At 35.7% G+C, this 22027-nt stretch overlaps 2 pseudogenes across 1 annotated transcript; both read left to right on the forward strand.

The window, feature by feature from the left end:
- Nucleotides 1-5750: 5750 nt before the first annotated feature.
- Nucleotides 5751-8564, forward strand: LOC143561646 (myb-related protein 2-like; annotated as a pseudogene). The gene is made up of 6 exons (XR_013140347.1): nt 5751-6379; nt 6787-6863; nt 7111-7171; nt 7263-7347; nt 7419-7486; nt 7745-8564. The product of XR_013140347.1 is annotated as a myb-related protein 2-like (transcript).
- A 3052-nt stretch (nt 8565-11616) lies between these two features.
- Nucleotides 11617-20229, forward strand: LOC143561656 (myb-related protein 2-like; annotated as a pseudogene).
- The last annotated feature ends 1798 nt before the right edge of the window (nt 20230-22027 follow it).

The raw sequence follows: 22027 nt of genomic DNA on the forward strand, positions 1-22027 counted from the left end.
TAATATCACGTAAGCAATATAATGACAAAGTTAGGGTCCCTTTAGTTTGGGGTAGTAGAAGAAAATAAGTTGAAAATTGGGAGTAAACATTTCGTTTATTGATAGTGTTCCTGAGCAACAAGTGAGAGTCAGGATTGTTTAAATCTAGTAATGCATTACAGCTCTTTAAGAGAGGTTCAATACGATTTTTTTTAAAGAAATAGAATATGTGGTCCCAACCAAACATGCAATCTATGATTAGAAATTTACATACAAAACAACACTAAATCTAGGAATACGTATGAATAAGATTTAATAACCCAAAGTTATACCTAAAACTACAATTTTGGTTACTGATAAAGTGGTACTTTGATTCCAATCCTCATTACAATTGATGATGATAGTTATTTTTGTTGTTGGTCGCAACCTTTGTTTCTTTGTTTAAGTTGGTTTTAACCAATTTGCTTGGAATCAATTGAACAATTATGCAAAACAAATCGTCATTAGCTTCGTCATATGAAGGGAGATCACCATCAAATATTCATCTTTCGACGTGGGAATAAACCACAAAGTAAATGAAATAATCAATTGTGAAAGAGGGAATAATAAGAGAGTGCATATAATAGGTAATGTGTCACACCAAAAAATGTAGTGCGAAGAGTTGGATTTACACAAAAAGCAACATTTTATTGTTTTATTGTAAATGACAATGAAAGTTTAAATCTTAGGCAGGGTTAATGATGTGTGGTGGTGGCCGAACTCCAACCGGCTTCTTTTCAACTAGTGGCTCAATAATTGGTGTTGTACTTTGTGACTTACTAGGAGCCTCCATTTCTATCTCTTCATCTATCAACTCATCTTCCCCATCTTTCTCAACTTCTCTACTAACTACCTCCGGACCGAAAACCCTACCACTACGAGTGGAGATGGCTTTCAATTGAGCAGCCGGATTAGTTTGAGGAATACCCGAAAACTGACATGGGGCCTTTCTTCTAAACGACGAGCAATATCACCAACAGTTCTTTGAATATCGAGAATAGAAGATTGTTGATTCTTTAAAAGCAAATCGTGCTCGGCAAACTTTTTCTGTGTAACTTGATCTCTCTCTAGAATTTGCTTCATCATCTCTTCCAAACGGCCAATTCCACCATTCGAATCCTGCACATTATTTTGAACATTAGTATTATTGGTATTATTATCATTAAAATACCGACCTTGTGTTGGAGCATAAGAATTTTGAAAGCGGGTGGTGCGCCTGACTGACGCCAGTTGGAATTATTCTGATTCGGGTTCTTGTAGGTGTTCCAATTCTGACTGTTGTTGTTATAATTGTTGGGAAACCTGTACAGACCAGCAACAAAATCGACTTATTGATTCATCACGGGGCACTCCAATGTACCATGTCCACCTCTACAAAACTCACACGTGTCCACCTTGGCCTTCAGCTCCTTAACCTTTCGAGTTAGTGATTCCAAAGCAGCAACCACACTAGTATCCAGATTAACCTGGTGTACACCTCGAGCGGATGAGGATGTACTGCTAATGGGAGTGGAATTCCCGCGATGTGGCACTTTTGCAAGGTCCGATTGAGCGAAGCTCTCAAACATCTCGTTACACTCGGTGACGTTTTTCCTCGCCAGTAAACTTCCTCTCGCGGCCGTGTCGAACAGAACTTGGGTTTCGTAGTTCAACCCATTGTAAAATTTCTCCACGAGAGCCCATGGTGTGAGGCCATTCTGTGAGCATCGAGACAGCAAGCTCTGAAAACGCTCCCAAGCATGACAATATTGCTTCCCCGGCTCCATGTGAAACGAGTGAATCTGATCGCGAAGAATAGCCGCTTTAGCAGGTGGGAAGTATCTCTTGATAAATGCCGAACGCAGTGCTTCCCAAGTGGTGAACGTGCCAGGTGGCTACGTGTCAAGCCAAGTAGCTGCTTTACCTGCAAGTGAAAACAGAAACAGATGTAAGAAAATAGCATCTTCAGTAGCACCTTGTAATTTAAATGTTTACAAAACGCGGTAAAGTCGGTTAATGTGAGCTGGTGCATCCTCGTCATCGTTCCCATGAAATTGATTAGTTTGGACGATGTTGTTCATGACGTATGACGGAATCTGCCACGAGTTGGGATTTTCGATCGCGGGAACGACGATGCATGACTGGTTTCCGGTTAAGCCATCGAAGGCTTGAGCAGCAATTGTCCTATTGTTGGCCATTTGAACTTGTGGTTGGACTCTAGGACTTTCTGGTGGTGAACTGTGCGGTGACGACTTTGGTGTAGATGCGGGTTCTGATGGTGGTTTCTCTACTGACAAACTAGCCTCGGTCTTCAACGGAGAAGATCCAAGATTATCCAGCGGTGGTCCTTGCGAACGAAGATGTGGCATAAACCTGAAAACGCAAAAGACCAAGTGAGTAGACTCGAATACCTAAAAATAAACTAAAACTTAAATTAGACTCCTATGACTCAAACAAAAATAAAACAAATAGCACGGATGTAGCAGATAAGTCCAATCAAAACTAATAACGAATCGCCAAGAGTCCCCGGCAACGGCGCCAAAAAAACTTGATGTGCTAAAAACAGTCAATAAATATTAACTAAATTAAACAAGTAATAAAAAACTAGACTTAAGACTCAACTAAGCAAAACACCGGCAAGTGTACCGATCAATTGTACTAAAGCTAAGTAAGTCTGGAATATTGAACCCACAAGACTCTATAAATTACGTAAATTAACTAATTAGACTCGACTTACGACACAACTAATTATTATTAATGTTTTGAGGGGGGGTTTTTAAACTAATATTAAACTAGGAAAATAAATAAGCAAGCAAACGAGAAATAAGCAACTAAACACAAGATCGAAACCAATCAAAGAAGGAATCTACCTAGGTAAGAATCTCATGCATCAACAATCATCAAGCAATGGACAAATAACATGATTATGGAAACTAATTTCTAAACGTATTCATCTAACAAACCCTAAAGGACCCTTGACTGAATCAAATGAAATCCCAAGGAACAATTATTAGATTATTAAGCAATCAGTTGAATTGATTTCCGCAAAGTTATCAAATAGGGTTAATTAATAGTATCTAAAGCAAGCAATCTTACGAAACACTAAACCCTAGATAACTTGATAAGCTAACATGACATCATGAACATGGATCAACACAATAAGCAAGAATATTGTCATTATCTATCCTAGCATGCAATTGACCAAGACACATGAACAATTCCTCACTTTACAGCTATTGGAATTTAGCAAAGCATTCAAAATCTTAATCAACAATCAACAAACTTCTATGATCTAATAGGCCTATTCAACCATAATAATCAAAACACCAAGTAAAGATTAAACATAAACCCTAAATCTAAAGAACACAATCAAAAGATAAAAGATCTATGTGAAGCAATAGTTAACAATCAATCAAGATAATAATTATTTATACGCATCATGAAAACAAAACCAAGTCTTTTACTATTAAATTAACAAAACCATAATCAAACAATTGTCCAAAGCAAGAATCAAGTCTTAAACATGTTCATCAAACCTAGGTAGACATGAAGTCTAGCCTAGCATAATCATAATCAAATAACTAAACCAAAGAACAAAAGGAAACATCATGAAAGATAATGAACAAGAACAAAGATAAAGAACGAGAGAACCCGTCTTAATCGATCCTTGAACACTTGGATGAAAGCTTAATGATCCTCCTTGATTCCTAGCTCCAAATAACCTTCAAGCCCTTGGAAACCCTCTCAATTTCGGCTGCCCAAAACTCTCCCCACAGTTAGGTTTATAAAGATGTTTATATATTAAACGAGCTGGGCTTGACTTTCAAAATTTGGCAGCCCAGAAGGCCTAGGCGCCCCGCGACCCCTTCCTTCGCGTGCGGCGGCGCCCTAAAAAGGGAATTTTCGTTTTTTGCTTTATTTATTATTTAATCATGTTAGATCCCTTTCTTGAACTCCAAGTAACGTTTAGAACCTTCTAGACCTTCTTTTTCTTGACTTACAAATCACCATCTACATGAAAACAAATCGAAACGCTAAGTGGAACAATCATGTAATCATTAACGATCAAAACTTACTTAAACTTCGCATGAAAAGATAGAAAGAATTAAGTAAAACATGCAAGACACCAAAAGAGTTAAAACACGATAAATATATAAAACTTGACTCAAAACCTAAATTAATAAAAGATAAACAAAACTCGAACTTAAAACATTAAGAAAACACAACTTTACACGGGATTCGAGATGTATAAATAGACGTATATCAAGCTACAAAACCACCCCCCACCCCCGGCGATATGTGGGGCGATAAAATGGGGAGGGGGGACATAGATTTGTCGCCGGTGTATATGCTGAAAATAAAAAAAAATTAAAAAGGGGGCGACAAAGGCGACAACACCACTAAAATGAAAATCGCACATTTGTTGGCGTGACACCACATGTCGAAAATCCCTTTATTTTGTAGCTCTTCACTACATATAATCTTAGAGGTAGATGCCACGTTGCGTTTGAAGTCAAATAGAATCCAAGGTTCCGAGCCAGTTAAACTAGGGTTGTAAACGAGCCGAGCCGAGCCATGCCCTGCTCAAGCTCGACTCGAACATAACTCGAGCCAGCTCGGCTCGGGTCGATTTCATTCATCGAGCTGTAAAAATGAGCTCGTGCTCGACTCGAAAAGCTCTCGAGCCAGCTCGTGGCTCGACGAGCTAACAGCTAACATAATTATTCAAGCTTAAAAAAGAAAAAAACAAACTTAAAAGCCAACAATCGTTTAACTGGATAATCGTTTCGAGATAATTAACTAACAAACCCATAACATACTTAAAAAAAGGGAAATAACCACGTTCTAGTTCAAAATAAATCGTGTTAAACAATACACAAAACACCAAAATAATATTTTGAACTTTCCTTCAAAATCTTGCACTTCTCGAGTTCTTGCCATCATCTTTGAGCTACTAGCCCACCATCTGCAACATAAACAAAAATAACAATACATTTCAAATTAGTTCATAAACAAATCACCAAACCCTCTTTTTATGATTATATTATATGTTCAGTTTATAAAAAAAAGCAATTCATATCCTCTCTTTCATTAACCAACCTACTAGTCGAGCCGCGAGCCGAGCCACCCCAGGCTCGAGCTCGACTCGATTGCAAAACGAGCCAGCTCGGCTCGGCTTGAATTTAGATCGAGCTTTTTTCGAGCAAGCTTTTTTCGAGTTTTTTTCGGGCGAGTTTCGAGAGAGCCGCGAGCTTTTTGAAACCTCTAAGTTAAACCATATTTTAACTTGATTTTGAACTATTTGGTCATCTCGATCATTGACCGGTAAAAGATTGGGCATTGGGCTAAGTGTTCAAGTAGAATGAATGACGTGACAAATAATAAAGGATCGGTGAGAACCCATTTTTATTTTAGTGGCATTGGGAGGTAAAGAATAAACCAAAATTCTCAGCTCATTCTCTTCTCTTCAAAGAAAAAGTTAATATTCTAATATTTCATACATATATATTTTAATCTTTTTTGTTTATTTTCTAGATGTTTGCATTTTTTCAAGGTTAGTATTTAAAAGTTAAAAAAAAATACTATGTTATTGTTTGCCAAACAAATCCCCAAACTTTAAGAGAGAAAAAATTATGCATTGATTTTCTAGTTCACTTGTTTTATCTTATTAATTTATTAGATTTAAAGTTCTTTGATTCTACATATCAGGTCCAATTTATATTTGATCTATGCAACTCATAAATATTTGAACTCCTCTTTACATAACGTATTGTTAGAAGAAAATGTAATGAACTCCGAAAAAAAGGCATGCTAAATAGAAGCGTTGATAGTGGATTCCTTGAAATCCATGTAACAAAATCAGCGAATAAGGTTCGTTCACTTTACAACGGTTGTGAATCTAGTCGGATACATATTGTAAGATGTTAAGTGCTTTGTTGTGCAAAGGAATTAGAACTTTGTCCAAGAATAGAAAGTCAGTGATGTGGATGATAAACCTAAAAAATGTGATATTTTATTCAAATATTCTATGCTTCACTTCAATCACACCTATCATAACCCCCAAACCTTATTCTCCAAATGCTATATAATGGCATTGGTATATTACATAGGATACACACATAAGAAAATCAAGATTGGAGAGATATAAAATTACATGTGTTTGCATATTTTTGGGTACATGTTGAAGATGCAATATAGTCTACAAGAAAAGAACATCTATACATAAATATGCTCATTACACAAGAAAGACACATGTTTTGGCGAGGTGGGATTGGTAATTTGGGACCTGTTCTTTCAAGTGATGCAAAGCCTAGACTCAGATGGACACCAGACCTCCATGAACGGTTCATGGAGGCGGTCAACCAACTTGGCGGAGCAGATAGTAAGTGCTCGATCTTTCTTTTCTTTTTCTTCTCGTTTTTATAGCCGAGTTTATCGATTGCAGTTTTTCATTATTTGATTTACCATTTATCTTTAAGTTTGTTTGTTAGTCATTTTTCTACATATAGTTTGAATATTAGGATAGTTATTAACGTTTAATCATTATCATTAGTTGGTTAACGTTATCATTACATCATTTTTCATTAATCTCTCAGTATAAGGAGATCTAGTTTTCAAATATTAATAAAAAGAAATTATGATTCGCTGATATAGGATTTCAACTGTTGTGAATTATTTTAACAACAATTAGCAGAAAGAAGCATTCAAAAGAAGTATATGTAGTACCATATAGTATGTATTCACAGTCATGTTGTCTAGTTCATTACCTTGTTAACTTGTTTGTTGTAGAGGCTACCCCAAAATCAGTCTTGAAACTAATGGGGATTCAAGGACTTACATTGTACCACTTGAAGAGTCATCTCAAGGTAGATTACATACAAACCAAAGTTTTCTTAACATTTTATCACAATTTTAAGGTGTTTATCCAATACATCCTCCTTCCAAGATAAACTATTAAAGCATTCTAAGAATTTTTGTTTGAAAAACGCGATTTAAAAACGTCTTAGAAATACAAATTATCATGCCACCGCAGTTTGCATGGTTAGAAGTTTAGAACACTTTCAAGTTAAAACAACTTATTATCTGAATTTTTCTGTCATTTTTGTTTGACAGAAATACAGGCTTGGTAGAAATCTTAGTGGGCGGCCTAATGGCGGTGGAGGAAATAAAACTAGTAAGACATCCGAGCATCTAATAGTATTTAATGTTACACAAAGTTTATTAGGAGAGATTAATCCATGATAATATAAATATGTGGGATTTAGGTGTGTCTTCACAAGCAAGAGGCAGGATGAATGAAACATATCAATATCATATGACCACTTCAAGTGTTGGACCTCAAAGAAACAAGTACTTATTGTTGTCATTATAAATATCAGTTCTTCTAAAATACTTGATCTAATGAACACTTATTCATACAGAAACATACAAATAAACAAAGCACTACAAATGCAAATTGAAGTTTAGAGAAGGTTGCATGAGCAACTTGAGATATAATTATACATTTGCAGCATTTTGCATTAATCTCATCGCTAACGTGGAGGTGGAATTTTCTATCCCCATTGTTATGAATGGAAAAATGCAGTTTATTTGATCTCTGACCGGTTAAACTCATGAAGTCAAATAAATTAGCTTTAAGGGAAAAAGGTTGAAATGCCCCAATAGTGTTTTTCATGCCTAAAACATACAAATTTAATTATTAATAATATGATATTTTATAGCACTTTATTTATAAATTCAATGGAATAGGTACAAAGACACTTACAACTCAGAATAGAAGCACAAGGCAAGTACTTGCAACAAGTTCTTGAAAAAGCACATGAAACTGTTGGAAGGAAAAACTTAGGTGAAATGGGACAAGAAGCCACATACCACCTTAGTTATGCATTTTCAGGAATGAATTATTTGCCAAACCAACCAACAGATTGTTCAACTGATAGTTGTGTCACATACTATGAAGGAAAACAAATGCATCAAGAGATGACGGGTTTGAACTACTTATGCGGTGATAGTAACGTGCATTTGAAGCCAAAAAAGGACAACTATGAGCCCGAAAACGCGTGTGATTTGAATATGGAAATATCACAAAAGTTTCAGTCGCAAAATTTTGAACCGAAGCTAAACCTAAATGCCCATGATGAGTATGATCCTGCTTCTAGAAAACAATTTGATTTGAATGGAGTTAGCTGGTGATTACAAAGATAGTCCACAAAATTGATTATTTGTATATACATACATCGTTTTGGTTATTGTCTACTTATATAAAAGGTAAAAATGTATTACACATGAATTACATGAAAGCCAATTACTCTAATTACTTTCGTCACCAAATTGCCAGCATTTCAAAGCCCAAACGCACACTCATGATTATTTGAAGTGGTGACACGTAGTTCACAATCTCGCTTAACCCTCTCTACGATTAATATTTGCATCAACTGCATGATACTTGTGGTGTAAGTTTGACCTCAACATTTGATATAACGGTTGGTGTTAACATATGACACAACATTAAACGAGCTTGATTGCAATCTCATTCAGTCAACAAGAAAAAAGCTTGAACTATAAGAGATGGAAATAATCATTACACTATGGATATGTATATTGTTAAAATAGATTGATATATATATATATATACACCTAGTAAATGAATTATTGCCTTTTTTTCCTATCAAGATCTTCCTTTTTAGGCAAAAATAGATTCAACCAAGCCACATATGTGCTCATATATGATTGACATTATATTTATGTAATTAAGGTTGTAGAATGACATGCACTAGCTAGTGGAGTTGTTGGTGTTGGTTACCAAGAGGGTTGTTATAGTGTAATAATCGTTGATCGACGTTATTTTCATGTTGTACAGATTCAACGTATTGTCGTATCATATTTATGAATTGTTGATACTACTAGTTATCAATTTAGTTTTATAAGGCTATGAGTAATTTGAAAAGAAATTGTTTACTGCGTAACATGTCTAAAGTATAAATCGTTGGTCGGATTGATTAAGATTGAGTAACATTGCTTTCAAGTAGCTATGAAATTTGGTTTAAGTCTGTTATCAACTTTCTTTATTAAATATAGCAACAGAAATAGGCAATTCATACATAATTAGATTATAGAATCATTGTGTGACTTTCGGTTCGGTGTATTATGTATTAGATATAAACCGTTTGCCATTCATAACATTATGTTCAACTTCAACACCAAGCTTTATTGTTTTATCTAAGGCTAATTTCTCCACAATGATACAAACAAAAACACCATACCCTTGTGTTGATAACACCTTTAGCAAATTCAACAGTTGGGGTTAAACAAAAGGTTACACATGCGCAATTTGTGTGCACAAAAGTATACATGAGTTTTTGTTAAACCTTAGACAAGTGAAGCAAGAACACCAAACACAATATTGCATAAAACGTTTATGCGACTCTTTTCATTAATAAGAAACAAGAACAAAATATTTTCTACTCTAACAAAAGAAAACTAATGATGAGTTTATATAGCACCCACAATTGTAATCCTACTCAAACTATGAAATTTAATCATACTAGACTTCTAATTTATCTAATAAAAAATAAAAGATAAAAATGATACCAAGTTATTCAACTTGGTCCCTGAACTTTGGATCTCCACCAAACCGCCCTTGAGATCTTCCGTACCACCCTTATACTTTTCGTAGTAACCATTTGGGTCCTTCTAGTTGGTATTGCACCAAGTTTTACACTCCCTCTCAATACCAACTTCCATTGTTCCTCAAAGATCCTTCACACCTTGTAACGCTCTCACTTCTTTGAGCTTAATTCTTGGATTCAACTTCATAACCCTACTAGCGGGTTTCTTCTTCCCATTAAAAACTGTGCTAGTTTCGATATTTCCACTGTTTAAAAATGCATTACTATGTTTCAGATAGGAAACAACTTTTGTTTTCTCAACTTCATGACCAGCTATCATGGTATTCAAAGCAATTCTGACATCTTCACTTGATGCATGCTCCCTCTCGAACTTAACTCCTTTATTCGTGCGTTCATTCGGATCACCCGAACTTTTCATGAATCTCACGCAAACTCCAACATCAACTTTGTTGATTTGTTGATCTTCAGCCTTTTCTGTTCCACCATGACAACCCATAACATGAGATGAAACTACCTTCTCGTGCACTTCATCCAACACGGTTTCTTTCTCGTCTTGTTCGGTTACTGTCACAGTTACGTCTTGATCAACCGTATTTTCTTCTTCAACCATGATTTCCTCATCAGCTAGATTCAAAATAACAATAAATGATTTCATGGTTACCTTTAACAGCGACTCTGGCACTACTTCTTGGCTTGTCCACCAACAAGAGGCTTCTTCAAACCATTCATCTACCAAGTTCTGTTTGAATTCGGTGTCAACTGTGTATTTTCCTCGAACCTCGACCATATTAGCCTCCACATCCCACGGTTCTTATTCTTTAACAACAGCTGCATTACCTTTCTCCCTAGGTTCTCGACAATATTTTGCCATGTGCCCTTTTTGTCCACAGTTATGGCACCTAAACGGAAACTGCTTTGGTTGGTACCTTGATTTCTTGTCTCGGTTCTCTTTGCCCGATGAATCTTCTTCAAAGTTGTCATCTCGACCCTTTCGTTTCCATTCTCTATTCTTGGGTCGGCCATGTTTCTCGTTCTCCCGATATTTACTCTTACCTTTCTCGCCATAACAGCTATGATTTTTACTAAACCGATGCTTTTTCTTTATTCCGACATACAAGGCTTCTCTCTCGGTTTTAATCGACACACCGGCTAATTGTTTTGTTAAGGCTTCTTGTTGATAAGAATATTCTCGAACTCGGTTATACTCGGTTGGGTCGCCCACCCTTGAATAGCGGTAACGAAGATACGATATTCCGGCCTTAAACCATGGATGAGTATCCGCTTCAACGAGCATCGTTAACCCGAGACTATGGATCGAGTTCTCCAATCTCACGAGACAAATTCTTAACCTTGTGGATATATTTTGAAATTGGAAGATCGCCTTGGGAAACCGTCATTAACTACCTTAGACTAGTTGCAATCGAGCATCGTTCTTCTTCGTGAATAAGGTCTCCAGCATATCCCACGCTTGCTTTGGGTATTCAAGATCTTGAATATGATCAAGAACATCATCATCGACCATTGTCTTGATATTAAACATCGCCCGACCCGCTTTCACCTACCACTTCCCGATACTACCGTTAATATCGTTTGCAGGTTGTCTCGTCTCGGTACCGTTCGTTACCTTCCAAAGATCTTGACCTTGAAAATGCGATTTGATGCATGTCGAACATTGTTTGTAGTTGCTCTGGTTCAACCTCTTAATTCCTCCTAACATTTGTAACTCAACCATCGTTATGTTTCTTTCTTAATTGGCGATGGTGCTCTTCACATGAACAAAAGCAGTTCTCAAAGTAGTAATATTGACTTTTGATCTTTAATCAATATAATCACTTGGTGGTATCTGCTAATAATATTATCTCAGAAAAAGACAAAACCCAAAATAATATTGGTGTTTGTTTTGCCTTGCATGGCTTCTGCTTCTTCCTTATTATTAATTGAGTTGTTTTCATGTGATTAAACCATATATATTTTTGTTAATTCAATAGAGATGCCTCCAACGAGGAATAATATATCTGCAATATGGTCGGATTTTGAGAGGTTTACCGATGAGGAAGGGAGAAAAAAAGCAATATGCAAGCACTGCTCAATGGTTTTCAATGCTAACATAGCTATGAACGGCATAGCTTCATTCAAAAGGCATCTTCTTAGATGTCCGCAACACCCCGTTAATCATGAGGTCGAATAAAAGACGGTGGCTACGTATAACTATTGAAAAGAAGATGGATGATTGATTTTCTTTCTTTTTTTTATTTGTCTGTGTTTGCTACTTGCTAGTTGGTTCTTTTTCGTATTTGTGTTTTGAATTCTTGGTTTGCCTAATAAAAATTTGAATTGTTAACCATAATGTTGTCATATGTTAACCATAAATTTGTTACATTAGTTCATTATATCACAAATTGTTAATCATATATCCGGGAAACAATGATAACAAGCACATGTTCTTTAAGGCATTTCATCAAACACTTAGAGGGCATGATAAGAACAACAAATTAAACCTATATTGATCAATTAAGCATCAAACTGAGAATTCATATTGTACTAATTAAGTAAAATAAGAAAGAATCATGGACAAAATTCAACATATACTTCAAATTTAATAAAAAAAATAATGATATTATGGCATGAAATTGAGTAAAATTTACCTGATAAAGACCAAATTGTATGTGCTATTCATGTGTCAATTGAAACGAGTTTAACTCTGCCATTGAATTGTATTCGTATCCAGATCTGCTAACCTTGATTTGATTCATACACACTGTTGCTATTCGGTCCTTTGTTTAATGACCGACAGACCGAGATCATTAGGACCGACGCCCGACCCTAAATAACGGTTCAATATTCGGTCTCTGACTTTTTGTTATATGGGTCCTCGGGTCGGTCCAGTCTTTCAATGGGTCGGGTCGGGTATTTTGATTTTTGCACCCCTACTTCTTATGCATTTGACCCGAAATCACGGGTATGGGTCTTACCAAACCCAGATACTCATTAAATGGGTTAAAACATCTCATTTATTTGTGAAACTCTTTCATAATAAAACAATAATTTTTGCGGGTCATGGGTCTCACCAAACCTGGATAACCCTTAAACGGGTTATAACATCTCATTTATTTATGAAATAACCCCTTAATCATCAAAGAATAATTTCCACGGTTATGGGTCTTACCAAACCCTAATAGCTCTCAAATGGGTTATAAGATCTTATTTATTGGTAAATACTTTCATACTCAAACCCTAATTTAATTTATCATTTATTTAATTTAAAATAAATGATTTTAAGCATGAAAATGGATCTAAAATACCTAACTAATATAAAAAAATGTTTTTATCATAAAATAATATTTAAAAATTTAAACACGTTGGGTTTTATTTTGGATTGAAAAATAACAAATGTTACAGATCAAAATTCCCTAAAATAAGTGTTGGGAAAATTTAAATAAAGAAAACAAGATTATTTTATAAGGAAATAAAAATATCCCATAAATAAAGTTATCTTATGTTAAGGATATGGAATAAGGAAATTCCATCCCACATGGAAGGATGTAAGAAAGTGGAAGCATTCCACTTGGGTATAAATAAGGAAAATGGAATCCATCCCACATGAAAAGTGGTAAAGAAATGGAAGCTCTTTATAATGAAGAGAGTTTCCATTATAATATTCTTATGTGCCTAGCATGCACCCAGTGGTCCTAGCGTAGGGTGCGAAGCACCCGACGCGCACGCGCACGGGCTCGGGCGAAGGGCGATGGGCGCAATGTGGTGCTTTGATGGCGCACTTTGCACTTCGCACGCTCGCATCGCCGCGAGCCGCCTTAGTATTTTTGGATAACTAGATTTAGACCTAGAGTGACAAGCTATAAAAGACAAGGGACCAAAAGTGAAAAAATGATATTCAGGGACCCATCGCGATACGCGATGAGTCCAAAGAAACGGCCATCGCGTACCGCGATGGTCCGTGATGACTCAGGGACACATGTCACGACCGAGTGACACGTGGCAGCAAGTCAGGCCACGTCTAACATCTCGAAATTTCTAAAATAATATTTAATATATTATTTGCGTCAGGTGAAATAAATGAGTTAATGGAACGATAATAATAATAATAATATATGAAAGAGTAAGTAGGATAATTATATGAGATTAGTTATGGACCCAAAAAGGAAAGATGGGCCTAAGGTCCATGAGCTTAAGGGAGTATAAATACCCCCTTAAACCATAATCCTTTCCATTTCCATCCATATTTTCCATCTTATTCTCTCCACACCTACAAACCCTTTCCCTTTTCGGCCGCAAGAGAAGGAAACGAGATCCAAGATCAACGAGCATAGGTCTTTGGTTTATCCTCCTTACTCAAGTTAGATAACAAGTCCAAGATCACGTATCAAGTTAGCCGTAATCTAGAAGCATAAAAAGGTATGTTCTTTAACCTTAAATGTTACGTTTTTATGAACGGTTTGCCTTGAAACTTAAGCATAGAGTAGATCGGGTATAAATAAACCATAAAGTAGCAAACTTGATGTTAAAATGGACTTAACGAACTCATGGTTGGATACGGCTCACAAAAGAACCCTAGATCTAGCCTATAACGTTTTAGCACTATAAAGGTTTACACTTTATGACTAAGAGGGGTTAGATCTTGAAGCCGTGATGATAATGGGTGTAAAATGGGTATGAAAAGTGGTTAAGATCATGACATGAGCCTTAAAACGGTTAATTGAGATAGGTAAAAGTGATAAAGATAGAAAAATGAGCTGAACACTCCTGACCTGAGAGTTCTCGGTCCGAGCTGAGGGTTTTCGGTCCAAAATGAGAGTTCTCGGCCAAGACAGAAGGTTCTCGGTCAATCTATGGAGTTCTCGGTCAGAGTTCTCGGCCAACCCATGTTCTCGGTCAGCTCATGTTTTCGGTCAACGCGAGATCTTGGTCAACACGAGATCCCGGTCAAATGATGGATCTCGGTCAACATAATCCAAGATGTTCTCGGCTGACCCAGTGTTCTGTTTGGCTTTGGGCCTGAGCACAGTTGAGCCCAAATAATAGACAGTTGGGCCCATACGCCTTATTGAACAGATTGAGCCTGGCCTAGTAAGTTTACAAGTTACTCAGCCCATATCCTACTTAAAATAAAACTAGAAACTAAGCAAGCGAGCCCAACTTGATAAGTGCGTTGGTTAACTAAATTACCGACTTAATTAATTATACGATTAATTAACATATATATATATATATATATAACAGTTAGGCGTGCTCAATTAAAGAAAGGGATTACTATCGGCTCTGAGCGTAACCGCATCCAGGTGAGTTTCTAGCCCCATTTTCCTTGTTATGTTTTCAGGGCTGTGTGCATACTCGATGTGAAGTGTGAATACACTTACCTTAAGTGGTAAGTGTATGCTATAAATGTTATACGAGGTAGCTATTATATAACGCTTGTCGATGCGTGAACGATCTTCGGATATTGCACGTATCGCCAAGGATAGTGATTGCCAAGTGGTTGTTAGTGTGTACGAATGCTATGTTGTGACTTGCTTATTATGTAATGATATGAAGTGTGTCGTAGACAAGTAGAGGTAGAGTGTGTTAGAAGTGGCAAGAGTCTAGTAAGAGTGTTAGTGGCATGACGATAGTACGTGGTAGGGTAAGCCTATACGTGACTTCGTTATTAAAGTGGCAAAGTGGCATAACGTTATACGTTATTAAAGTGGAAAAGTGGCATAACGTTACTCGTTATTAAAGTGGCTAAGTGGTAGGGTTAAATAAGAGGTTAAGTGGTAAGGTGAGCAGGTCAGATAGTGGGCTACGTGCCTACAGATACGTATATGATGCATGTAGTGGTTGTATGATAAGTTGCTTGATTAACTAGAACTCACTCAGCGTAGCTGACTTTTAGTATGCACGCAGGTGAGCTGATTGTAGAGTTACATGAGGATGACACATGGCTTGGATTGAACGGCTGGCATCTGAAGAAAGAAGAAAAGATGTTTTAAATATAATGTTTTGTGTTATGGTATCAAAGAAAAGATTTAATGTTTTGTAATAAACGGTCAAAGTTTTATATTCCGCGAAAGTTTTGATTAACTCTGATTTGCAGAACTGTGTTTATGAGTAAATCCGACGCTAAAGTGAGGCACCGGGAACGGGGCCTTACACCACGTGGCGTTCATGCAGAAGTGGCGGCGTCGCGATACGCGACGGCCACATGGAAGACTCCATCGCGTACCGCGATGGAGTGCAAAATCAGCCTATAAAAGGGGGGCTCCCGGCTCCTTCATTCTCACACCAAATAACTTTCTCTCTCTAGAATCACTCTCTCACTACCTCGGTTTCCGTGCCGACCCGACAATCGTAACCTCGTAATCCGTGCCACATACCGACAATACCTCGAAGTGCGTGCCACCCGAAGATAACCCGGCAATCTATCTCGAAGTACGTGCACGACAAGACGACCACCGTATGTCGTCTCGTTTTGCATGCCAAGAATCGAAGTGCGTGCCAAGTTCTAAGGTTCTGACAGTTTAAACCCTAGAATGCGATAGAGAATGGAAGTGCTGCTCAATCAATCTTAGTTAGCAAAACTCCGAATAGCCGTGTGAGGTAGGGGTTCTGCCTAAGTCATTATTTGATTATATTATATGGCTTAGACCACAGTCGGGGGTATAGCCCAAACCTTGATCATAAATTATAAGCTTTAAACATATAAGGATTATAGTAATGTTTCTTTACAACTAAGAAACACATATTTTTCATTCATAAGGATATAGTCAAAATATAGTTTCTTAACGATTAAGAAAAAACATAGCATTTCATTCATAAAGAATATAGTTAAAATATTGTTTCTTTATGATTAAGAAACATAAGATTTTACATTCAATATTAGCAGTCAATGAATGTTTCTTCTTGAAGAAGAAACCGATTACAGATGTTTCTTCATGAAGAAGAAACTCAGCATATGATTTGGTAAATAAATATAAAGACTATATGTCTCAATATTTTATTCAAACAAATGATCAATCAAGGTATAAAGCTATCAAAACCAGACTAAGGGTCTGTAGCCGGATCAAGTAACGATCTGGATGTTTATATAAACCTATTTTATAATAGATCAATCAACAATCAATCATTCACAGTCGAGGTTTCAAATGAGATCACCAATCATTCAGAACAGACAATCACAGGTGAATACGTTCATACCTTTTATAACGTGAATACGTTAACCTTTTCAATCAGTCAAAACATATTTATACTCAATGAGACAAACGGGTGTTTGTCTTAACGAGTCAATCAATGTCTACATGAGATCGTGTAATTTCTAAAACGTTATAATACAAAGTAGAGAATAACTCAGACCGAATACGCATGTGTATGGATCCAGACATAATTGTTAAGCCCAATCAATCAGTCAATGGCCAGGTGGTCGCAAGGGCTAAACGGTCATGACCAGTTCTTTGTTCAGGGCCGTGTTGCTCGGAGAATACCATTGTGTGTGTAGGGCAGTGGAAATACTTCCGCTGAGATTGTCGAGAAAACTATATTTGTATTGTAATCGTCATTCAAAATGTTTTATTGAGTCATACGTGTTCACCAGCATATAGCTGACGTATTTTTCCCCACATTTCAGGGAAACATAATTAGCACAAGTAGCAAAGAACATAATCATTCATGATGATAGACGCTCGCAAGGTAGTGATGGCTCAGTTTCAAACTATTGAATTATTATAAACAAGATTTAAACATGATTTATAAATCAAACACTCGGATATTTATTATCCGATATGTTTTCAAATAAATTAATATTCTATTCAAACCAAAGAAATGAACCGCAACTCTGATGTATTTACAAAACAGGTACCAACTATTGGTCATACGCCTAGGCCCTAAGCCTGGGTGTGACACATTTTGCATTAATTTTAATGCCTAACACTGTGTACCCGAGTTTACTTAACGTAAGAATGGAAAGGAAAAGAAACCATTTCCATTCCTTTAATTTCCTTTCTTACCCTTTATTTTCTTTTCCTTTCTTTTCCATCTTATTCCTTCCATTTTTAAAAGAAACAATTTACTCTTCTTTCTCTCTATATTTCACTTTCTTTCCTTTCCTTTCTCCCATTTAATGAAACTCTGGAACACACTATAATCTACTTTTCTTCCATTTCTTTCCTTAAAAAAATCTCAGGAAACACCACCCTCTCCTTTCTCCCCTTTCTTTTCCTTTCTATCCTTACTCTGGAACACAACGTAAGGGAAAATGACCAAAATAAGCATGCTGACGAAAACTTCTTCAAAATAAACAAGAAAAGAAAGCCTACAAAAATAGGCATACAATAGAATTTAAATATATAACCCACTTGAGTAATTTTAGGCACTAATGTAGCCTTGACAAAATTTGATGTAAAAGTGAGTTGGCACCTCCCTTGTCAAGTTATCAAAACATGTGCCTCAATTGGACTACGGAGGTACCTAAACATGAATAGGTGGGCTACACAAGGGGCCTTGTCTGCCAAGGCTACAGAGGTGACTGGCTGGCAGATTCTGCCACGACACCATAGTTCAAGCAAACAAGGCACCTTTGTAGCCCCGTTATTCATGTTTAGGCACATGTGTAGTCCAATTGAGACACCTATCATTATATAACGTTACCAACATACTTCACTTAACATATATGGTTTTACCAACACACTTTTGCATACAATTTCATTCAAGCTTCTATGGTGCCTAAGTGAATTATGTATCAACATTTAATTTGTTATGCCTATAGTGACTTTTTTCTTTGCCTATTTTAGAGATAATTTATCAAAAGACACTTATTTTTGAATTTTCCCTTAATATTGTCACCAACATGGAGGCGGAAGTTCTGATCCCTATAATTATGAATGGAAAAATATGGGTTATCTTAGTCTCTAACCAGTTAAACACGTTAAGTCAATCAAATTAGCTTCAAGGGAAATGGGTTGAAAGGCCTCAATAGTGTCTTTCATTCCTAAACATCCAAAATATTCAAAAAATTATGAATATTATTGGAATTATATGTTGTTTTAGGTCACTTTTAGTGAAACTACTATGGATGCTCACATAGCAAACTACTAGGGTACGAGGATTTGACAAAGTAGCTATTTAGTTAAAATTGTAAATGAATTTTAGACATTGGTTGACTCAAGTAATTTTTCATGGCTCATGCATGTAGTGTTAATGACATATTAGTGCCCCAAATATTCAAGTCCAGTATGAATATTATAGACTCATAGTATTCACCTTATTGTCTTTACACCCTTCATGTTGTCTTTGACATGTTGTGTGTGTGACCAGGGCCGGCTCCGAGAAGGCGAAATTTTTTTTGGGTCAAAGGCGAAATTTTTTTCGAGCCATAAGTAAAAGAACAATTTTATTGGGTTTAAACAATTTAATTTTAAATGAGCTTACTTGATTATGATTTGAGTTGTGTAAAAAAATTTGTATAAAAATAAGCTTAGAATTGTCTCAAACAAGATTATAATCCACAACCTTTTGATTAGTGGTTATATAATTGTGTTCAAATATTAATTATACATATATTTTTTTTATAAAAATACATATAATTATTTTTTAAAACAAAATATTTCGGGCCTAGCAGGGTGTCGGGCCTGTAGCCTTCGACTATCCCGCCATGCCTCAAAGACGGTCCTGTGTGTGACCAAACATTCTAGGTATAGCTATATTACCTCAACTAGTCCAAACATAATATGTGTATTGCACGTGTATCCAACATGTAAGTATATTATAAAAACGAATATATAGTAGCAAAAATGAAAATAAAAACATGAAGAAGAAAAATTAAAATATTGTAACTAATTATAATTATATATAGCTCTCTACCTCTAGGATAGAGGAAATATTTGCCTTTATCCCACACTTTCGAGGCTATAAGTGAAACGATGGAATACAATTGTTTGTTTGTTAACTAGTTGTCTATAAATGAAATGGTATAGGTAAAAAGACACTTATAGCTTAGAATAGAAGCACAAGGCAAGTACTTACAACAAGTTCTTGAAAAAGCACATGAAACTGTTGGAAGGCAAAACTTTGGTGAAGTGAGACTAGAAGTCTCCAAGCTTCAACTGTCAGAATTGGTCTCTAAAGTATCAGCCACACACCACCTTAGTTCTACATTTTTAGAAATGAGTTATTTGTCAAACCAACCGACAAATTGTTCAACTGATAATTGTGTGACCTACTATGAAGGCAAACAAATGGATCAAGAGATGACGGGCTAGAAATACTTATGCGGTGATAGTAATGTGCACTTGAAGCCAAAGAAGGACAACTATGAGCCTGAAAACGCGTGTGATTTGAATATGAAAATATCACAAAAGTTCTGGTCGCCAAATTTTAAGCATAAGCTAGACCTTAATGCCCATGATGAGTATGATCCTGCTTCTAGAAAAAGATTTGATTTGAATGGAGTTAGCTGGTGATTACAAAGACAGTCCACAAAATTGTTTATTTTTATATACATACATCGTTTTGATTATTGTCTACTTGTATAAAAGGAAAAAATGTATTACACATGAATTACATGAAAGCCAATTACTCTAATTACTTTTGTCACCAAATTTCCAACATTTCAAAGTCCAAACGCACACTTATGTGAAGTGATGACACATAGTTCACAATCTCGCTTAACCCTCGCTAGGATTAATATTTGCATCAACTGCATGATACTTGTGGTGTAAGTTTGACCTCAACATTTGATATAAAGATTGGTGTTAACATATGACACAACATTAAACGAGCTTGATTGTAATCACATTCAGTCAACAAGAAAAAAGCTTGAACTATAAGAGATGGAAATAATCATTGTACTATGGATATTTATATTGTTAAAAGAGATTGGTATATGTACATACCTAGTAAATGAATTATCGCCTTTTTTTTCTGTTAAAATCTTCCTTTTTGGACAAAAATAGATTCAACCAAGCCACATATACGCTCATATATGTTTCTAAAGATAAAGATGAAACATCATTTTTAACATGATAATCGTTGGTTTGACATTATATTTATATAATTAAGGTTGTAGAATGACATGCACTAGCTAGTGGAGTTGTTGGTGTGGTTACCAATAGGGTAGTTCTCGTGTAATAATCGTTCATCAACGTTATTTCATGTTGTACAGATTCAACGTATTGTCGTATCGTATTTAATTGTTGATGCTCTAGTTATCAATCTTGTTTTATAAGGCTATGAGTAATTTGAAAAAAAATTGTTTACTGAGTAACATGTCTAAAGTACAAGTTTGTTATCAACTTTCTTTACTAAATATCGCAATAGAAATAGACAATTCATACACAATTAGATTATAGAATCATTGTATGACTTTCAGTTCGGTGTATGATGCATTAGATATAAACCGTTTGCAATTCACAACATTAAGTTCAACTTCTACATCAAGCTTTACAGTTTTATCTAAAGCTAATTTCTCCACAAAAATACAAACAATAACACCATACCATTGTGTTGATAACACCTTTAGCAAATTCGATAGTTGGGGTTGAACAAAAGTTTACACATGATGCACAATTTGTGTGAACAAAAGTATACATGAGTTTTGAGCATGTAGAACACATGTTTAAGCATTTGTTTATGCAGAGCCGTCTTTGAGAATTTAAATACCTCGGCTGAGCCGAAATAAAAAAAGCTCGTAGGCCTTAACGAATAACAAAATATACAAACTAATTTTTATAAACGACGATTAATGTTATAACAATAAATATAACAAAAATATAAGATGAATGTAATACCCAAATTTTCGAAACTCTGAAACTTAATACTTATACGAGTATTAATACAGAATTTATTAAAATTTATATGGTTATTTTAATATATACTCAATTTTTAAAATTATTTAAAAAATTAAATGGTATGTTGTAATAAAAGTTAAGGACAGCATAACTAAAACAAATATAAAAGGGATGAGTATGTAAATAATATATTTATTTATGAAATAAAAAGCATAGACTATTTTTTTTCCCATTACTTGAAACTTGATTTTGCTCCCATCTTCTCCACTAAGACTTTCCGACAAAGTTATCCGGTGACTTTCTGACAAAATTGACGACCGATTCGAACAATTAACGATGCTGTTTGACTCAAGTTCTTTTATATATCAAACATATATGTATAAAAAAGTTTGTGCCCTCAAAACTTACGTGCCCCGGCTGGAGGTGCGGCTCGAAGATCCCCTGCCCGGCCCTATGTTTATGGAATTGAAGTGTGATATACGTGCAAAAGTAGATACACAATTTTGAGGTCGCTAATGAGTTATGGCATGACTATATTCTTGATTTTTTTCCTCATATGAACATATATGTATAACATAACTAGAAAAATGATTACTTTTATGAATTTATCTTAAAACTGTTGTTGCA

The sequence above is a fragment of the Bidens hawaiensis genome, unplaced genomic scaffold (assembly GCF_021521415.1).
Source record: "Bidens hawaiensis isolate Kalapana, Puna unplaced genomic scaffold, B.hawaiensis_p1.1 tig00020767_1, whole genome shotgun sequence".
In the NCBI taxonomy this organism is placed as follows: domain Eukaryota; kingdom Viridiplantae; phylum Streptophyta; class Magnoliopsida; order Asterales; family Asteraceae; genus Bidens; species Bidens hawaiensis.